Genomic DNA, 18,444 nt, shown 5'->3' on the forward strand with positions numbered 1-18,444 from the left:
TTGGTGTGACATCTGGAGAGAGGAAGGAGGACAAGGAGACCTGGTGGTGGAATGAAGATGTACAGGAGAGTATACAGAGAAAGAGGTTGGCAAAGAAGAAGTGGGATTATTAGAGAGATGAAGAAAGTAGACACGAGTATAAGGAGATGAGGTGCATGGCAAAGAGAGAGGTGGCGAAGGCTAAGGATAAGGTGTATGATGAGTTGTATAAAAGGTTGGACACTAAGGAGGGAGAAAAGGACCTGTACCGATTGGCTAGACAGAGGGACCGAGCTAGTAAAGATGTGCAGCAGGTAAGGGTGATAAAGGATAATGAGGGAAATGTACTCACAAGTGAGGAGAGTGTGTTGAGCAGATGGAAGGAGTACTTTGAGGGGCTGATGAATGAAGAGAATGAGAAGGAGAAAAGGTTGGATGATGTGCGGATAGTGAATCATGAAGTGCAATGGATTAGCAAGGAGGAAGTAAGGACAGCTATGAAGAGGATGAAGAATGGAAAGGCTGTTGGTCCAGATGATATACCTGTGGAAGCATGGAGGTGTTTAGGTGAAATGGCAGTGGAGTTTTTAACTAGATTGTTTAATGAAATCTTGGAAAGTGAGAGGATGCCTGAGGAATGGAGAAAAAGTGTTTTGGTACCGATTTTTAAGAATAAGGGTGATGTGCAGAGCTGTAGTAACTACAGAGGGATTAAATTGATCAGTAACAGCATGAAGTTATAGGAAAGAGTAGTGGAAGCTAGGTTAAGATGGGAGGTGATGATTAGTGATCAGCAGTATGGTTTCATGCCAGGAAAGAGCTCTACAGATGCAATGTTTGCTTTGAGAGTGTTGACGGAGAAGTACAAAGAATGTCAGAAGGAGTTGCATTGTGTCTTTGTGGATTTAGAGAAAGCATATGACAGGGTGCCTAGAGAGGAGTTGTGGTATTGTATGAGGAAGTCGGGAGTGTCAGAGAAGTATGTGAGAGTGGTACAGGATATGTACGAGGGTAGTGTGACAGCTGTGAGGTTTGCGGTGGGAGTGATGGATGTGTTTAAGGTGGAGGTGGGATTACATCAAGGTTCAGCTCTGAGCCCTTTCTTATTTGTAATGGTGATGAACAGGTTGACAGACTAGATCAGACAGGAGTCCCTGTGGACTATGATGTTTGCAGATGACATTGTGATATGTAGTGAGAGTAGAGAACAGGTGGAGGAGACCCTGGAGAGGTGGAGATATGCTCTAGAGAAAAGAGGAATGAAGGTCAGCAGGACTAAGACAGAATATATGTGTGTGAATGAGAGGGAGGATAGAGGAATGGTGAGGATGCAGGGAGTAGAGGTGGCAAAGGTGGATGAGTTTAAATACTTGGGATGAACAGTTCAGAGTAATGGTGAGTATGGAAGAGAGGTGAAGAAGAGAGTACAGGAAGGATGGAGTGGGAGGAGAAGAGTGTCAGGAGTGATTTGTGACAGACGAGTACCAGTAAGAGTGAAAGGGAAGGTCTACAAGAGGGTAGTGAGACCAGCTATGTTATATGGGTAGGAGACAGTGGCATAGACAAAAAGGCAGGAGTCAGAGTTGGATGTGGCAGAGTTGAAGATGTTAAGATTTGCACTGGGTGTGACGAGGATGGACAGGATTAGGAATAAGTATATTAGAGGGTCAGCCCAGGTTGGAAGGTTTGGAGACAAAGCCAGAGAGGCAAGATTATGTTGGTTTGGACATGTGCTGAGGAGGGATGAAGAGTATATTGGGAAAAAGATGTTAAGGATGAAGCTGCCAGGTAACAGGAAAAGAGGAAGGCCTAAGATAAGGTTTATGGATGTGGTGAGAGAGGACATGCAGGTGGTTGGTGTGACAGAGCAAGATACAGAGGACAGGAAGAAATGGAAACAGTTGATCTGCTGTGGCAACCCCTGATGGGAGCAGCAGAAAGAAGAAGAAGCTCATTACCCTACCAAAGCCTGCTTTTAAAACAATATACAGTGTAACTCAGACTTTCATCTATCCAAAATGGTTTAAATGAACTCACCATGGGTGTGGAAGAAGAGGCAAGTGGTCCTGTACCTTTAAAAGAAAACAGAATATAACCCAGATGTTTTAGAACACACTGCCCAGGATTTCAGCTACAGGCTGATCTCTCAATTTCCATTGTCTGGCAGCAGTTAGTTTTATAATGCTAGTCAGTACCCAAAAAGCATCTATGGTAGGAAGGTCTTGTGGTGCTACTTTGGGTTAGACCCCAGATAACCAAAATTCTCAGCCTATGAAGATATCAAGGGCAAAGACCTCTTTCAGGGTTTGAAATAGAAATTCCCATAAGGTCTTAACATGTGGGCAAACCTTAAGGCACTCCCAAAACTTATGAATAGTATCAGCTTCCCTGGCCCTGCATCTCTAGCATTTATTGTCCTTCGCTCTATCTGATGTCCACAACTTGTTTGGTGTGAGTTACCACCTACATATTATCCTCATCTGTTCAGAATAATTTGATCATTGTCTTAGCTTGTAAGAGGCTTGTCAAATGTGTTCCCATTGAAATTTTGACAATTGAATGCCCTCCTGAGATTTTCATCTGCCATCCATGAACAGCTTCAGTGCAGTTGCCCTCTTTTCCCATATGTGTCTGTATATGGAGCTTGAGCATTCCCATTTAATGCTACCCTATTTCCACCATTCCATAGCTTTCTTAATCCACTCACATGGGTATATGCAGTTAGAATATATCTGTTTAGATTGGAGATATTTGATCCAGTCTTGGTCAGTCATGTCAAATTCAGCCTTAAGCTCATCAACACTTTTCAAAGAATTACTGCCAGGTGACTTGTGAGGTAGGACCACATTTTAATACCTTTCCTCTTCCAACTTCCACCCAAGGTCTTGCTAATTAGTCTTCTAATCAGTGGGTATTGCCTTAGACAGTCAGTGGGGCATCTGCCCCATGCCAAATCAGTGGGGCGTCTGCCCCATGCCAAATTAGTGAGGCGTCTGCCCCATGCCAAATCACTTACTTTGATGCTATCAAAGTATTCCTAGATGCACCACTCCCTGGAAATGCCCTTCTGTGAAATTCTTTCCCCTAGCCTTGATGTTTTGTTTCAACTGGAAGGCAACAAGGTAACTTTTATTATGTGGAAGTCCCCAATCCCCATAGAATCTTAGGATAGATGCAGGGGAGGCAAATATTGTATAAACTGCATTCCCTAAAAGAGCATCATTTATAAGGTCTTGTATGCCAGCTAACCTAGGATGGTTGGCAGGGAATGGAATGTTCCTGACCAAGTATATATAGAATGTGTGCACAAATCCTGTCTGAGATAGATGCAAAGTGACTTTTGTTTAGATATTATTCTTGTGAATCTTGTGTTGTCTAGCTGGAATTCCACAATCCCACACTCAATTATCATTGATTCGGCTAGTTTGCATGTTAGGCCTGAAGTCCTGATGAAAAAGTCAAGATCTAGTACCTTGCCCAATATGCTTACTAAGTTGTGACTCAGCAGTGTACAGTCATTAGCAAATATTAGGAATTTGCTCATTGTTCCTCCTCAAGGAACTGGGTATGAGGGGCAAGCCTGACCTGACGCACTAGCTCTCCCTTTTCTAATAAGAAGGTGGCTAGAGACAGGGTCAGCCTTGCCTGGTAGTCCTGCCAATCCAGATTGGACTAAAAAGGGCCCCCATTCACCAAGATACATAAGGAGGGTTCTTTATAAAAACAGTTAATCCAATTAATGCAGGTTCTGCCACAAATACATATGAGATTCATGTGAAAAAGGAAGCCCCATTGGAGAGTGCTAAATGCATTTTTGATATCAGAATACGACCCCCTAACTGGAATGTTGCCTGACAGGTGAAGCTAAAAAGGCTGCTACTTCCCACCAGGCATCCAATATGCTTCTACTAGGTATGAATCTATACTGACCGTTTTTGACTAACCTTAGCAGAAGGGGCATTAACATGACATTTAATGTCATGGCTAAGATCTTTAAGTCCAGGTTAATCAGTGATACTGGTTGAAAGTCTCTTGGTGCTGGGCAGACTTCAGTGACTTTGGGAATGAATGTGATAATCACTTGGTTATGATCAGATTATTGAAGATCTTATGTTGGCTGCTAATGTTCAACACTTTAGTTTATGCCATCCATGTGGAGGACTCTACCATGTATAAAATTCTGTGAGGAATCCGTCAGTTCCAGGGCCATTGTTACTTCTGAGTCAACTTATCACCTTGCTCACTTCAGCATATATAATGGTTTTATTCAGCATTATAGTATCTGTAGGATCCATCTGTGAGGCCTGTAATGACATGAAGTCCCAGGTCTCCATTGAGCAAGATCCAGCTGTGCCAAACAAATGGCTTCCTCTTCTGTCACTCAAACTCTTGAGATGAGATGAGTTGGGATATATAGGTTCATAGCGTTTGCTGCTTAAGGAACCAAGCAATAACTTTCGGGCCAGTCTCTCATTTAAATCCCCAGAACTGCCTTTTTCATAGGAGTTCAGCTTTGGCTTTAGACACTTCCCTCAGTCTTCATTCTGCAAAGAGAACTGCTTACCTGTCCAGGAGATATGCCTGTGCCCCCCTTTTGGTGATTACTACCTAAACCTCATTGAGTTCCCTCTGTTTAAGGTTAATGGCCCTCTCCCTTCTGCATAAACCCTCAAGCCCTAACAAATTAGCAGGTAAAGTGGATTTACAATACAGATTCTATTAAAGGTGGTATTGAGAACATGTTTGTAGTGAGAGTGTCTGTAATCACAGATCTAAGTAAACATTTGTCATGAGTATTGTTCATTGACAGTGGGCCCATTTCCATTGTCTACTTTGCTGTGGAGTCTTAGCCTCCTGGATAATCACAAAGACTGGCGCATAATCAGAGAGACTGATTTCCTGCATTGTAGGTGAGGGTATTCTGTGCAGTGAATACTTGGGCAGAAGAATTAAATCACTCCTTTTCTCTGTTTGGAAAGGTCCCAGGAGTAAGAAGGCATAATATTCTCTTGACGAAATTCCTTCCATATGTTCACTCACTCATTCCTAGACAGCCAGGTGTGCAAAAATTCCTGACTTACCTTAGGTTTATGGTTAGGATAGAACATCACATCTCTGGTCTCTTCAAGCACCAGACTGAAATCCCCTGATAAAAAGTTAAAGTGAAGGGGATTAAGAACCCTTTTCCAATTTGCAAAAAAAATCCTCATAGAAATTCCTGCCATCTTCATTAGGGGCGTATATATTGTCAAAATCCCAAAGATCATTGTTAATCCTGCCTTTCCAAATCAACTAGCTGCCCTTATCACTGCTTATAACTTGTATTGTTTCCACCAGCAGGGGCTTGTGGAACATAAGGAGTATACCTCTTTTCACCCCTCCTGGTTTGTGGTCAATGTGCATAAACCGAAAATCGTTAGATTAAAATTTGTGGGTTTCCTTCACTTTGAACTTGGTTTCTTGGAGACAGTCTATCTGAACTCTATCTCTTTTAATCCTCTGCTATATCCATGTTCTCCTGATAGAATAAGAACTGCTCCTTCATTCCAAGACAGAAGTTTCAGATCTGGTTGAGGGTTTTTGTGGGCAGCCATGAGCTAACTAATGTCTCACTTTCTAGATTAGATTGCTGGGGAACAACCCCACCTCCACACCCCCCTCCCCAGCCTAAGACAATCAAGAGGCCTCATCAGACAGGGAAACCTTTGTGTGTTAATAACACCTCTGCCTGGGCTAGACAGCTTATGGCAGCTGAGTAAAGAAAGATGGACCCTAACAATGCATCTCCCCCATCCCCAGGTTAACAATAAACAGAGTAATATATTCTAGGCAAACAACCAGATAAACTCCCCCAGACAGAAATCATACAAGATAGATTCAGCCAATTGAATAAAAACATACATTAACATCAATGCTCATATGTTTTCAACAGTTACAGCAACATTGAATAAAGTTATTATAACTGACCAATTAAATACCCTGTAACATAACTAAACTGAGAGGAACAACACAGCTTTGGAAAACAGCAGACTAAGTGTTGTAGCTGTACTTGTTAAGAACCATTTAATACAGCAACACTTAGCTTGTACATTCTAAGCAAATAAATGTAGAAAGAAGCATTTAAAGAGAGATGGTCCTGGGTCCCCCAGACAGCATAGCCTGAGCTCGCTAAGGAAAAATAGAGGTGACGGTGTTATTGACTTGGCCTCTTTGCCTGTGCTATAAAGAGAGAACAAAAAAGTAGGGACTACCTGTCACCATCACCCCAATGTTAAGCAGAAGACCCAGAAGTAGAATTTAGGGGGAGAGCCAAAACTGGTTACAAGTAAGCACATAGGAGATTAAATTAGCATATGACAGGTTGAAGAGGTTAAGGGAAAGTATATGTTACAAAAAATGGTTCTCACCCGATAGCCGAAGCTCCAGTCCGAAAGTGTAAGAAACAAAAATAAGTAAGTAGCAGCATAACAGCATTGCAATATCATGCCAGCATATATCAGTTATAACACAGCTGCAAACAATGGAGCCATAACTCATTACTTTAGCATACTGAATAAGCCATAAATGGTTTATAATGCAGGAAGGATTAATAAAAAGAAAAGCTAAACACACTACAAAATGATAAAAAGTTCAGCAATGTAAGGCACTCTGATCTTACCCTGATAAGACCCCAGTATCATTCATTTGTTGAGTCTGAAAAACCTGCAAAATTTCTGGCCATGCTTTCCTGCTGGAAGGGCTAATTTTATCTGGATAAGTGTCAAATACCAGCAAATTGTGTGCGCTCCTTGGACCTTGCCAAGCCCTTCAGTGAAAATCTCATTCAGCATGATCCACTTTGGAATCATTCTTCCTTTGATCAGAACCCATCTATTTCTTGGTGAAACACTAGTGCTGCAGAGAAGAGGAAGGTAATTAATTTTTGTACCTCAGATGTGAAGATGATATCCTCACTGGTCAGCCTACTTAATTTTATAAACTGACCTTTGATTACTCCTCTTTTCATATGAAACAGGTGCAAACTAGTATAATGTAAGTAATTATTAATGAAGGTGTCCTTTCTATATATTTTGCTGTGAAGAACACCAGCATGATTTTTGTTAGCTAAATTAATGTCAAGATAGTTGATTATTTTACCCAGCCCACTGATGGTAAACTTCAAGAAGTCGGTGGTTCTGTTCAAATCCTCAAAAAATAAGTTGACCTCATCAGCTGTATCACTCCAAATAAAAAACAAGTCATCGATAAACCATCTGTAGAACACAATTGTATTATAATACTGATATGTGGTAATGTGATTGTGTTCCCAACCATCCATGACCAAGTTTGAAAAAACTGGAGCTACTTGGGCCCCATGGCCACACCTGTCTTTGTCTGTGCATTTTTTGTTTTGGAACTCAGAACAATTATTGTTGAGAACTAGATGTAACAGTTCACATAAGGTATTAATTCAAGAGTTCTCTAATGGAGTAAACCTCATAAGATATTCTCTGACTAATTATATACCACCATGTTGACTAATGCAGGTGTATAACGAGACAACATCAATGGACATGAAAAAACATTCTTGATTCAAGTTATCTAAATTACTTAAAAGTTCCAACAGGTGCCATGAATCCTTGAGATAGAATAGTGACCTTTGTATTATTGGATTTAAGATATAATCCAAAAATAATTAAATTGTCTCTGTTTTGTAGGTTGATTTTTGCAATCTTTATGTATCTTTGGGATTCTAAAAAAATGGGCCATTTTCAGTTGATCTAGTTTCAAAAAGGTATACATTTCATGTGTGACAAAGGGAGATAGTGCCAGCACAACTATCTAGAATTTTGTAAATAATATGTCATTTGTGAATATCAATGTGATCTATATAAGATGCATATGTTACAAATGTATTAGAACTGTACATCATGTGTATATCAAACTGCTGATACAGAGGTGAGTGTTAAAAAGGTATTTTGTAAAATACTGAGCTTAAAGATGTATCCACCGTGTGCCCTGCTGGAAGAGAATAAAAATGTACATACAATAACATAACTGTTTAAATGTATATATGTTAACAGTGGAAATGGAATACAGGAGGTTAACTTCAGAAAAATAGCTGATATTTATTTATTTTATTTATTATTTATTTAAATTAGTTGACCGGGAGTGTCCAACTGGACGTGGGTCCATTTTCAGCGGAGGCCCGGGGAGAAAAGCTCCACAGTAAAATAAACAGACAGTAGTTTCATTGGATTACATAGTGATTAACAATTTAACATAGAAATTACTTACAACATATTTACAGATGAAGAACATAGTACATCAGTAGACAACTAGAATCTTTATCTGTGAAGTACATAACATGCATTAACAAATGTAACAATGAGAAGTTCCTGCTGTATAATAAGTACTAGGCTTATGAGCATCTGAGCTTGCTATCATCAAGGTAGTTAGTGGAGGTGAAAGAAAGGTAGTAGTTGGATGGGGTGGATGATATTAGAGTGGGAGTTGCAAGGGCATAGCCAGCATGTTTTTAGGTGCGCTTTTAATAAAGTTTTGAAGTTGGTGCATGATGGTATGGAGGTAATTGTGGGTGGGAGTGAGTTCCATAATTTGGCTATGGCGCAAGAGAATAGTGCTTCACCAGCAGAGTTATTGGCTTTAGTCATCTGCAAGTGATTTTTGTTGCTGGATCTTAGTGGTCTGGTGGTGCGATAGGGTTGGAGTAGATTCTGGAGGGATGGGACATTTAATAGATGGTTTACTAGTTTGTGGGCGAGTGAGAGTTGATACCACTGAAGGAGGTGAGGGAGTTCAAGCCAGCCCAGTTCAGCAAGTGAGAGACAGTGGTGACTACGGTAGGATGTCCCTGTGGCGAATTTGGCGATTTTGTTGTAGCAGGTCTCTAGCTTGTTTAGATCACATTGCCTTAGGTTGGTATATACTGGAGAGGCATAAAGTAGGGTGGAGATAAGGTGGGAATTTGCTATTGAAATCTTTGCTGCTTTGGTGAGAAATTGTTTATTTCTGTATAATGCTCCTAATCCTAGTTTTTGTGGACTTTTTTATGGTCATGGATATGTGAATGTCAAATTTTAGTTTATTGTCTATTTCCACTCCTAGCAATTTGGTGTGTTCAGTTGGGTATATAGTGGTGTTGTCTTTTGCTGTGATGTTAAAGTGAGAGTTGTTTTGAGTATGTTTGGTGGGTTGGAAGATGAGTAGTTTAGTTTTGTTTGGGTTGAGTATTAATTGGGCATTGGATAACCATGTTTCAACAGAGGAAAAGGCTTCCTGTGTGACTTTTTGCAGTTTGGTAGGGACTGGTCTGAGCAGATGATGGTCGAGTCATCTGCGTATTGGATGAGTGTGCCATGTTTGGTGGCAGAGGCTAGATTATTGGTGTAAACAGAGAAAAGTAGGGGTCCAAGGATGGATCCTTGGGGAACCCCTATGGAGACAGGTAGTTGGGGAGATATGTCATTCTGCCATACAACGGATTGTTGGCGGTCAGACAGGTAACTCTGAAACCAGTTGGTGACTGATTGTGAGAAGGATAGGTTACTGAGGACAGAGATAAGTTGTTTGTGTGGGACCATGTCAAATGCTTTAGATAGGTCTAGGAAAGTAGCAGAGGAGAGATAGCCATTGTTTTTATGCTGAAGGATTTAATTACTTTATGTCAGCTAGATACCGAAGTCTATACTAGGGAGCTCTCTGTATTGTTTGTAAGGTGAAATAATTACTAGTTTTGAATGTGAAGGAATGCAATTGTTTTATGACTTCCAGCATTTGCCAAAGATTAGAGGTTTATGTATTTTCACAGGTAGATGCTAAATACTGCCAGATTCCAGCAGTGGGGGTTTCACCTTTGATAGAGTCAGATGACATGAAATTATGCCATTTTGCAAGCTATCCCAGCAGTAATATTTGAGGTATTAATTTGAGAGGTCTGTTAGAGAGACACAACATTCTGTATTCTGTCTTGGACCTGACAATAACAACTAAAAGATCCATTCACCACATCTGCCTTGCTCTTAAGTAAGTTAACTACGGTATAGCAGTTCTCTTAGATTCAGTCAGGAATATAGTGAAGCATAGTTTAGATGTTTTTCTTTATTTATTTGAAACTATCCTGCAATGTTGTTTTAAATATTCCCTGTGGTTTTGAACTCTGATATAACTGTGAATATATACTCAGTACTTTTTTGCTCTTTTATTGTTTATTATGAAATATATTTAAACATTTCATTGCGGATGATCTTTATGAGACATATTTAAGTTTTGAGAGTAATTGCATATTTATTTAGTGACACTGTGGGCCACTCCTAATAGCCTTGCTCTTGGTCAAACTACCATTTGTATTAATATTAATATTGCACAGTAAGATTGGGCACCCTTTCTTAAGGGCCTTAAAGTACCTGATAGGAGTTGGCTGGTGGCAGTCTGGGCAAAAAGGGGCATAGCTAGTAAACCTGTGCCAGCCTTTCCAAGGTGTGTGTGTGTGTGTGTGTGCGTGTGTGTGTGTGTGTGTGTGTGTGTGTGTGTGTGTGTGTGTGTGCAAATCAAACCTCAGAGAGTGTGTGTATCAGCTACTTGGGCAGAGACATGAAGCACTGGTTGGACAGAGAGGGTGCTGGAGGTCTTGACTTGACCACTCAGCTGAGATCTCAACAATATTGCCATGCCAGTGGGGAGTCTTATTGAGGATCTCAAGAAAGAGGGAGAAACCAACCCCAGACTGATTGTAGTCTCAGTGTGCCCTTAAGGGAAATTGCATCTGATGCAGAGAGCTGCATCTGGAAATACTGTGCATACTTGTCATCCTCCCAATGTACATCCCACACTGTTGTCAGTGGTGAGGATTGAGGCTCCTTGATTACTGCTCTGGTGGTGGAGTGTCCACATTTATTGGTTGGTAGTGGTGGGATCACCACATCACATATTGGGATTCAGGGGTGTGGATATTGATCTCCTTTAGCCTGTAAACAGTGGTCACTAAAGAAGGTGTTTGTACTCTTAGTCAGCCACATGGTGAGCATTCAAAGTTTCATATCACAATAGTTATGTTTATTTTCTGTTAGCTTAGTTACTCAGGGAGAGCAGGCAAGGATGTCAGCAGAGGGCTATGGCAAGCTGATAAGGAGCCAGTTGGCTGAAATGTGCCAAGCCAAAGGACTGCAGCATGCCAACCTGACTAAAGTAGAAATGATTGCAGCCCTAGTCACAGCTGCATCACAGACCAGCAACCAGGAGAACAACCAGACTAGCCTTGGGGATGTATAACTCTCAGAAAATGGGCAGTTCAACCTTTCCTCAGAGGATTTAAAATCCATCTGGAGGTAAAGAGACTTAAACTAGATGCCAAACATTTGGCAATAGAATCAGCAGAGAGACTGAGATATCTGGAAGCCGAAGAAAATGAGAGGCAGAGGCAACATGAAAAGGAGATGCTGACTCTTTGCCAGGGTCATGGAGGTAATGGGGAGGAGAATAACCAAACCCCAGAAGTAGCAGAAGCAATAAAGGTCAGTAAATTTCTTCCACAATTTACAGAGGGTGATAATTTTGATAGTTTTATTCATGTTTTTGAAAGGGTATATAAACAGTACAGTTCCTGATCCCCTTACTCCATTATAAAGCTGTGACTGCTGTTTCTAAATTGTCTTATTCTAATTGCTTAAATTATAATACTGTTAGAAATTGTTTATTAGAGTGTTTTAAGTTAAAACATGAAGCCTACTGAAAAACGTTTTGTGAGCATTAATGCAAGGCAGATGAATGTGTGTGAGTATATTGCTGAGTTAAGCACTTGTTGTCATAGGTGGGTGAGTGCGTGTCAAGTCACCACTTTTGAAGGAATGGCAGACCTTTTGGTGAGGGAATAAACCCTTAGCACTTTGCCTGAGGACAAGACTTGAGTGTTCGGGGGGGGGGGAGCATGACAAAGAGAGATACTGCCAGCACAGCTATCTGGAATTTTGTAAATAATATGTCATTTGTGAATACCAACATGACTTGTATAAGATGCTTGTGTTACAAATGTATTAGAACTGTATGTCATGTGCATATCAAAGTGCTGGTACAGACGTGTGTGCTGAAAAGCTATTTTGTAAAGTACTGAGCTTAAAGATGTATCCAGAGTGTGCCCTGCTGGAAGAGAACAGAAATGTACATACAGTATTGTAACTGTTTGAATGTATATATTTTAACAGGGGAGACTGGAATACAGGAGGTTAACTTCAGAAAAATAGCTGAAATTAAATTACTGTATGGCAGCTAGAGACAGAAGTCTATACTAGGGTGCTCTCTGTATTGTTTGTAAGGTGAAATAATTACCACTTTTGAATGTGAAGGAATGTGATTGTTTTATGACTTTCAGCATCTGCCAAAGATCTGAGGTTTATGTATTTTCACAGGTAGATGCTAAATACTGCCAGATTCCAGCAATGGGTGTTTCACCTATGATAGAGTCACATGATAAGAAATTATGTCATTCTGCAAGCTATCCCAGCAGTAATATTTGAGATATTAATTTGAGAGGTCTGTTAGAGAGACACAACATTCTGTATTCTGTCTTGGACCTGACAACAACAACTAGAAGATCCATTCACCACATCTGCCTTAACTAGGGTATAGAAATTATCTTAGATTCAGTCAGGAATATAGTGAAGCATAGTTTAGATGTTTTTCTTTATTTATTTGAGACTGTCCTGCAATGCTGTTTTAAATATTTCCTGTGGTTTTGAACTCTGATATCTCTGTGAATATATAATGAGTATTTTCTTGTTATTTTATTATTTATTATTAAATATATTTAAACCTTTCACTGTGGCTGAACTTTGTGAGACATATTTAAGTTTTGAGAGTACTTGCATATTTATTTGGTGACACTGTGGTCGTGTCTATATTTGAACACTGAAAAGACCAAACGTAGAATGGCTTAAAACTCTAAAATGCCGTTCATCGAGCTGTTTTTTGTGAGATTGCAGTACAGTGAAGATCAGAAAGATTGCCCTTTCTGCACTGGAGTGCAATCTCAGAGTAAGTAGATATAATTAGCAGGGGTGTGTGTGGGGTGCAGCCCCCACAAAAGCGATTTTAATGAACTGCATTTTCAGGTTTTAAGCCGATCGACATGTGGTCTTTTCGGTGTTCTAATATAGACCCCTGTGGGCCATTCCTAATACCCTTGCTCATGGTCAAACTATCATTTGTATTAAAGGAAGAGATTCACCCTGGGGAAACCACCTTCTTGATCATGGAATTCACAGAGCCAGGTAAGTTTGTATTAATATTAATATTACACAATAAGATTGGGCACCCTTTGTTAAGGGCCTTAAAGTAGCTGATACGAATTAGCTGGTGGCAGTGATAGCTACCTTAGAGTCTGGGCAAAAGAGGGCATAGCTAGTAAACTTGTGCCAGCCTTTCCCATCTGTGTGTGTGTGTGTGTGTGTGTGTGTGTGTGTGTGTGTGTGTGTGTGTGTGTGTGTGTGTGTGTGTGTGTGTGTGTGTGTGTGTGTGTGTGTGTGTGTGTGTGTGTGTGTGTGTGTGTGTGTGTGTGTGTGTGTGTGTGTGTGTGTGTGTAAATCAAACTTTGAAGAGTGTGTGGGTCAGCTACTTGGGCCAATACATGAAGCACTGATTGGACAGAGAGGTTGCTGAAAGACTTGGCTTGGCCACTCAGCTGAGATGTAAACTCTGTACTTGTATCAGTGTGCAAGTAGAGAGTCTTATTGGGGATCTGGAGAAAGAGGGAGAAACCAGCCCCCGATTGACTGTGGTCTCCGTGTGCTCTTAAGGGAAACTGCACTTGATGCAGAGGGCTGCATCTGGAAATACTGTATGTTACTTGTCATCCTCCCAATGTACATCCCCCACTGTTGCCAGTGATGAGGACTGAGACTCCTTGATTACTGGTCCAGTGGTGGGGTGTCACATCATGATGTATCTCATTCTGACATAGAAGATCGAAAAGAACAGTGTCAGTAGTGTTAAAATGTTTCTTAACAACCCCTGTTGATACTTCTTCAAAACAAGATTTTGTCAATAAATTGTAGATAGAATCATTGTATGCAGAAGTGTCCATGACCACCACTCTGTCACTTTTGTCTGCTTTCATAATATGAATATTCTTGTTTTCACTATGTTCTCTTAAGTCCATTCTTTCTTGATGTGTGAGTTTGCAAAATTTTGACTTTTGACACACTCATCTTCTAAGTTCATTCTCACAAGTCTTGTAAAGCACCTGCAATGTTTGGTGAAAAACAGGATTTTACATACTTTTAATAAAAGACTTATTATTATTATTATCTCCATAGTGAGGAATGTCTTTCAGAATATACTTCAAATTTAATTTCCAAGTAAATAACTTCAAGTAAGTAATTACTTTAACCAAATTTGCGGTTTGCATTGGAATGAAGGTAAAACCCTTGTTTAGTACAGACAACTGATGTTGCTTAAGGTCAGCTTTGCCAAGGTTCACTATTCCACAAATAAAATCTAACTTATCTTTTGGGTTTAAACTGTTTTAGTTATTTTCACTTCTTTTCTGGTGAACTTCTGTGGCATTAAAAGTAGAATGAATTTGCTCAAACGTATTCAGTCTCTCTTTGGCTAGCCTTTCTAGTTCTTTGTGAGTTTTTAAGTTTATTCACAAGCTGGTTTGGATTTTATTGATTTAGGCATTTGTACACTAGAATAGTTATGCTTCTGTTTCAATACTGTCTTCGTACAAAAGTGATGTATCCTGAGTTAATGGTTTGGCAGACATTGATTCAAACGTTATGTTTAACCAAACAGCTTTTATTCTTAAGGAAGGTTTCCTATCCAGTGAGTACACTTTGCTTGATTTTATTATCTGGAAGGGGCTTGGTCATTCTGTCTGATTCACAGTGGGGATGTCTTCAGTGAATTACTGTTACACAGGAAAGAGACTTGAGGAATATCAAGAATAAACCATGTCTGGAAGAACCCATGGTGCCATAAACTGATCTGCAACTCATTTCGAGCAAGCTATTTCAGTATTAAACCAACTGAAGCTAATATGACTCAGTATACCTACAAATCAAATTGTTCTTTATACTGTGAATTTTTGCAGACCTGCATTTTTAAATCTAGGAGCCCTTAGGTCAAACTGCCACACACGTTTCACAGAAGCACCAGTGTACTGCTGTACTGGGAGTTTATGAAGCTAGATAGTAAAACTCCATTTATTGTGCACACACTAAGACTTAATAACATTTTACCAAATGAAAACTAATTAAGTAGCTAAGCTTTTGTTTTGGATGAGTACTGAGTCAGTAATAAAATGCAGGAACAGATGCAATTAATAGTCATTTGTACACAGCAACTATTAGAACAATATTATCTGTGCTCTCTAGTCCTTATCCTCGTCTGAAAGATTTTTTTTTGTTTCTGAAGGATCTCAAAATGAATACATTTTATATATCTTTACATTTGTGTGTGTGTGTGTGTGTATGTGTATATATATATATATATATGGGTCTGTATCAGAATAGCGAAGAGGCATTTAATCGAACGCCTCTTCGCTGACACATAAACAGCAAACGCACTAAAGCACGAACACTCAGAACACCGATTTCTTTCCCTGGGAAAGAAATTGGTAGCACTAACAAACGCACATAGTTTCAAACATTACAATGTGGGTTGCTGCACCCCCCACACCCCCTCTAACTTAATATACCAATTCCGAGATCGCACTACAGTGGGGAAAGAGACATAAACATGGGGAAGGCCAAGCGATTTCCTTCCCAGGGAAAAAAAAAATCGCTGTTCTGAGCATTCGCGCTTTAGTGCATTCGCTCTTTATGTGTCGACGAAGAGGTGCTCGATTAAACGCCTCTTCATTATTTTGATATAGACCCATATATATGTATATATATATATATATATATATATATATATATATATATATATATATATATATATATATATAGCATAAATAGACAAAGATATATCTGACTCATAATACCAGCAGAAGAACTTATGAAAGCTAATGTATTGCAGTCTTTTCAAGGTTTACATCAAATCTACACAAATTAGACACCTGATGATGTACATGTATACAGAACAGGGCAGAATTCTGCATGGAAAGGCCTAGTTTCTTGACAGCTATTTTGTAGGAAAGTAAAACCATGCTGGAATCATGTAGACAGTACATTGCAGACAGTCAGTAAAATGAGCCTAATTATTTATATTTATTCTTGGATAGAAATGTACTAGCAGTACACAGTTCTGAACATGAGCTACAGCATGACTGAACCAGTTTCACGTTATAATGCTGTCACCCCATGCTAAGGATGCATAGTTGCCAGGGAGCATGTTTCAAACCTCCTCAGACTCTCCACTGCACTGGTATCTGTCACAGTAGAACTGCACTCCTAGCAGTGCCTGTCCCAGAAAGATTTTTTGGGTAATCCAGTGAAGCAGCCTTGACATGTGGCAAAGTGCTTACAATAGTATCCAGGAAGGTGCACTTTTCTATAATTATAGCACGGAACATTAGGTAGGTGTTTCGATCCATAGTACTGCTCTAAAAGGTCAAAGTGCAGCAATATATATATATATATATATAGATATATATATATATATATATATATATATATATATATATATATATATATATATATATATATAGGTAGATATATATAGATGGACAGATAGATATAGTCCCAGCATCACACAGTCCCAGTAGCAGAGGCACTAGTGAATGGTAAGGCCATATCATTTTAGAATACCCATGAAATTGTCAGCAGGATTGGAGCTTAATCATAAGTCTGTGTAATATGTGAACAGAAACTGTTGAAGTGAGTACTATCTTAGCAATATTCCTTTTATTTAGAAGCAAGCAACTGCATGACTGTGTGGAAAATACTCATGTTTTATAATGCTAGGAGTGAAATTTGATTAATATGCCACGTAACTTTCTGTATAAAAGTAGATATTAGTAGACCAGTGATGTAGGTAAAATTCCAATGTAGATATTTGTGTGTGTGTGTGTGTGTGTGTGTGTGTGTGTGTGTGTGTGTTTTTATATATATATATATATATATATATATATATATATATATATATATATATATATATATATATGGGTTACCGTCAGTACATCAAATGGCCACAGCATCGAAATCCACTGTATCGACACCTCAGAACATTGACACCTGGAGAGCCGACAATCACCACACGGTAAGGAACCATTTGGCCATCCCCGTAAACTTTGCCTCGTACCACTGTTGTAGTGTGTTCTCGGAGTTGGAATATTAAGTAAGGGGGGTGGGGGAGTTTCGCCCCCCACATCTGTGTGTTTGTTTCATTGATAGTTTTGGAGTTACAGATGGCCAAACAGTTCCTTACAGTGTGGTGATCATCGGCTCTCTGGGTGTCGATGTTCTGAGGCGTCATTGCACTGGATTTCGATGTTGTGGCCATTCGATGTACTGATGGTAACCCATATACATATATATATATATATATATATATATATATATATATATATATATATATATATATATATCATTGGCAATAATTTCCTTAGATATGTGAGTATTGGAAGTGTTTTGCAAGTTAATACAAAGAGCTGCTACTAAGACCACTGACAAACTGTCTTTAGCATTTTATTATACAACCATCTAAGGCCTATCAATAGAACTATATAAAGCTGGTCTTCGAATCACTATAATGTCTTTTATATCTTTTTCCATTCAGTGGTACATTTTTACATAAATCAGACTCCCTCAACCTGTAAATCTAACATTACTCTGTTTTTTACTCTTTCTTAGTTTAATGACATCCAAGAGCCACTGTCTGCCATCTCTTATACCATAATACTCTGCAATAACAGGCATATGAAATTGTGAGTCCAGACACTGTTTTCATCAGCTGCACTCGGGTGGAAGTGGAGAAATAGCAGTGATTAGCTGACCGTAGTTGCTGTGGACATTATTTTAAAAATATTACTATGGGCTCTATGTAGTCAGGCATTGCTGAAGAATCTTATAAAGGGCTAAAATTTTATTGTGAGCTCCACAGATGTAAACGATATCACACTAACTTAGTGTTATAATAACATGCTAACCCTAAAAATATGTTGTTCAAGGTTAAAATCTCTAGCAGAAAATACTCTATAAATGCACAGAACTGCACCCTACCACCTTCTTCCCTACTCTATAAACACCTCAAACTGCAACCTACTACCTATTCTTCTTTACTCTATAAACATCCAGAACTGCACCTTACCACATATTCTTCCCTATTCTATAAACACCCCAAACTGCACCCTACCGCCTATTATTCTCAACTCTATAAACACCCCAACTACACCCTACCACCTATTCTTCTCTACTCTATAAACATCCCAAACTGCACCCTACCACCTATTCTCCCCTCCTCTATAAACACCCCAAACTGCACCCTACCACCTATTCTTCTCTACTTTGTAAATACCCAAAACTG

This window comes from Protopterus annectens, chromosome 8.part0 (genome assembly GCF_019279795.1).
Source record: "Protopterus annectens isolate FY-2018-M chromosome 8.part0, PAN1.0, whole genome shotgun sequence".
In the NCBI taxonomy this organism is placed as follows: domain Eukaryota; kingdom Metazoa; phylum Chordata; order Ceratodontiformes; family Protopteridae; genus Protopterus; species Protopterus annectens.